Genomic DNA, 3,787 nt, shown 5'->3' with positions numbered 1-3,787 from the left:
CTGGATATGGAGCATACTAATCTGCGAGGACAAAGAACCAGGCTGGGACTCAAGAGACGTGAATGCGGTTCCTTGCTTTGCTCCTGGGTGCTGGGGGACTGCGGGCAAGTCCCTTCTGCTTCCTGTACCTCCGTTTCCCCCTCTGTGAAACGGGGCATAATAGCACTGACCGCTCCTTAGAAAGAGCTTCCGAGACTGATGAGAAACAGGTACGAGGGCTTCTGGGAACAGACATGTACGTGGAGTTTGTCAATGGATACCCGGGCGAGATAAATATCCCACGTGCAGTCACTTGTGACTGGCTGTAAACCAGCGATGGACAAATACTGGCCCACAGGCCGAATTCCATCTGCCAGGGGTAGCCCCTGGCGGGCCCCCGCATCACCTTATTTAACTGCGACTCCCCAGGTACGGGGGATCACACCTCCTGTTCGCTGTGCGGAGTGCTGGGGGCTAGTAGGAGGGCTACAAAAGGCAGCAAACTGGGTAGTAGGGCTGTCTGGTGCAGCTTCTAGTTTTAGCAAATGCGGAGGAGGGGTCCCACCTGTGAAAGGGAGTTAAGTATCTAACTGCATTTGGGATTCACAGCCCTGTCCTAAAGGTAGGTGCTTCAGATGATACTTAATAACGCTCCCAAGCCCCTTGTGCCAGGGAAGGAGTCGGTGGGGTTTCCTATAGTGGTTAGAGCACTTACCTAGGAAATGAAACAGCCAGGATCATCCCTCTTGAGCCGGATGTGGGAGCAGGAATTTGAGACTCCACTGTCAAAGGGAGGTTGACATGGGCTACAGGCACCCCTCTTCTCTTTCAGTCCAGTATTTTTTTATTCACTGAGGAACACCTTCAAGCAGAGATATTGAAAACCCCTCCTTCAAATCTCCTATCGTATATCACTCAGGGCATTCGCTCCGGGCTGTTTTGCTGATGACACAGATGACTGTCACAGAAGCCTGTTCTGAAAACTGATTTAACGCTGCAGCCAGAAATAACTAAACAACTGACCGTGACGGGCCTATGAAATTTGGGACAAATGACCCCGGCTTGTTGATCTGGGCAAATGCTCGCCGGAGGGACTAAAGGCTCCAGGGTTGGCAGGACACCTGGGTTCTCTCACTGGGGTTTTTGAAGGGCTGTTGTTTTGGTTTGTGTCACCGTGTGCCGAGCGCAGTAATACGTGGCGGTGTCATCGGCTCGCAGGCTGCCCAGCTGCAGCCAGGCCGTGGTTATGGAGTTGGCCCTGGTCATGGTGACTCGCCCCTGGAAGGCCGGGGAGTAGCTAGTGCCACCATTACCGGGATAGATGTATCCCAGCCACTCCAGGCTTTCCCCGGGAGCCTGCCGGACCCAGCTAATGTAATAGTCGGTAAAGCTGTAGCCGGAGGTTTTACATGAGACCTTCACGGACTCTCCGGGCTTCTTGATTTCTGCCCCAGACTGGATCAGCTGGATTTGGGAGCTGGCCCCTGTAGAAAAACAATACAAATACCGTTAATTCCATTCTATTCCTCCTCTTCCCGGCCTTATTCAAGCCCTTGTCTTGCCTCCTAAAGGCAGTCTCTGATCTGCCTTTTAATAAGAGAGAATTTGTCTCCGTCATATTCCTGTGCAGCAGGGAAGGACAATTATCCCCATTTGGCAAAGGGGAAACTGAGGCACAATCTGCTCTGGAGGCTTTTCAATGCTGTGTATGGGATTCTTAATACGGAGTAATGAAACCTGGGCATCAAACCCCACCATCTGGCTTTAAAACTCCATCCCATGCGATCTGCTCAGAGCTGGGATTTTGATTCCAGAGTTCCTGATCCACCTCCTACATCTTCATCTTCAAACCATCTTTGCTCTCTCGGCCCAGCTGTGCCCAGCAGACACCTGCATCCATCCCCTTACCTGAGACAGCCGCCAGAAGGAAACAGAACCCCAGACCGATCATTGTCATTCTCCTCCACCACCTTGTGTGCTACAAAGCAGGAAACCCGCCGCCTGTTGGCGAGGCGCCCTGGCTGTTCTTTATCAGGCACTTTCCCTACTTAATTTGCATATGAGCGTGGCTACATCGGGTGACGAAAGCGCGGCTTTGCCCGGAAGTGCAAATAAACGGCCTCAGAATCTGGAGGGACACAGCCACGGAGGAGGCCAGAGCAGAGCTATGGAATCTGGGCCCCGATCTAGGACAACATGGAAGCTACTGTGACCTCAGCGAGGCGTCCGTGGGAGCTAAGGGACAATTGGTGAAGCTGAATGTTACGGTGCCCTGTGGCGGGTTGTCACAATGTCACACCCAGTGGATGTGAAACTGACATAACACAGAGTCCAGTAATGTGTAAACACGGGCACTCTCCAGTGGGGAAATCTACCTGTGAGCGGTGATCTTAGATCTTCCAAGGGGCGCTGGGCACCGAACTCGTGCTGAATGGGAGGGGATTAGGCTGGGCAGAGCCTCGCGCTCAAGATCCAGCCCAGCCTGCAGAGCTGAAGCCAATAATTCCTGGTGATTATTCCCCGATTCAGTCTCTGGGCAGAAACGTTTCCGAAGCGACCGTGACACTTTGCTGCCCCCGTGCGGATCTGTCCCTTCAGTAACCACAGAAACGATCCCCCCTCTTCGTCCTTTTAGCTTCGTGTCACTTGGTCACTTGTGTCTCCTGCAGGGCCTGGAGAAGGGGGAGGGGGTTTAATTTGCAGGCTACTTCAGTTTATCGCTGTATCCAAGGCCACTCACTAACCCGCTCAATGTCTGTCTAGCTTCATAGTCTCTCTTCCAAGTGCCCCTCCCCCTCCCCACCCTACCCCGTTCTCTGGCAGCTCGCTGCTGCGGGGAGGGTGGGTGGGAAGTCACCAAGAGCGGTTCCGAGGAACATTCAGTGCGCATGTCTGACCCCGACAGAGGGGGAGACTAGCTGGTTGTGACGTGGGACCTGGACCTGGGCTGTAGGAATCCAGGGAACAATTCACTGAGTGTCTGGCAATGTGTGTGCGCGCCCTGTGACGTGATAGACACACAAATCAATGTCACCGCTGACTGAGCGTGTCCGCTTGTCTGTTACTTGGGCAGGCTCCGAATTTCAGAGCCAGGGAAGTGAGTTGGATCCCAAATGGAGCCTCCAGCTGCTGTAGTTGAAGGGGGAGGAGGGAAAATCTCACTCTTCATCGCGAGGAGGTGCCCGCCTTTCTCTGCTTTGCCCTCAGGGGTTTCCTGTAACTGTGAGTCTCTGGCACAGTAATAGCGGGCGGTGTCCTCGGGCTCCAGGCCGGTCATTTGCAGGTGCAGCAGGTTGTTGGGATTGTCCGTGGAGACGGTGAAGTGCCCTTTGGCCGACTCTATAAAGAACATTTTCTCCGAATCACACTGCAGCGAGTTCCCGGGAACCTGGCGCATCCAGCGCTGCTGGAGGTGAGCCCAGAGGCTTTGCAGGGTCTCAGGGACTCTCCGGGATTCTAGACTCGACCCCAGACGCCACCAGCTCCACCTCGCACCGGGCACCTACGAACACAAAACACCCCAAACACTTACTGAGCGCAAACACTTCGGAGCTGGCGGCGAGCGAGGGAAGGAATCTCCCTGCGCAGAACATGGCGAGGGGCGAAGGGCAACAGACCCAGCAGGGGCTGCGGGGCGGGGGCCGTTTGGGAAGTGTCTCTCGTCCGCCCGGAATGTGCCTGGCTCGTTCGCGGTGTAGAAAGGGCCCCTGGGCTGGGGGCTGGGGGCTGGATCACATCCAGAATTATTGCCCTGCACGGGGGGTTGTTTCTGTTGCGCCTTGTCAAGCCGAAGATTGAATCAGACCCC

General features: G+C 54.8%; 1 pseudogene; it reads right to left on the bottom strand.

Moving 5' to 3' along the window:
* Window positions 1-1,110: 1,110 nt before the first annotated feature.
* Window positions 1,111-1,930, bottom strand: LOC149521219 (immunoglobulin heavy variable 1-3 pseudogene; annotated as a pseudogene).
* Between the last annotated feature and the right edge of the window lie 1,857 nt (window positions 1,931-3,787).

This window comes from Pelodiscus sinensis, chromosome 30 (genome assembly GCF_052426305.1).
Source record: "Pelodiscus sinensis isolate ZL-2025 chromosome 30, ASM5242630v1, whole genome shotgun sequence".
Lineage (NCBI taxonomy): Eukaryota > Metazoa > Chordata > Testudines > Trionychidae > Pelodiscus > Pelodiscus sinensis.
The sequence above is the reverse complement of the archived record's forward strand: the minus strand, read 5'-3'. Positions and strand labels throughout refer to the sequence as shown.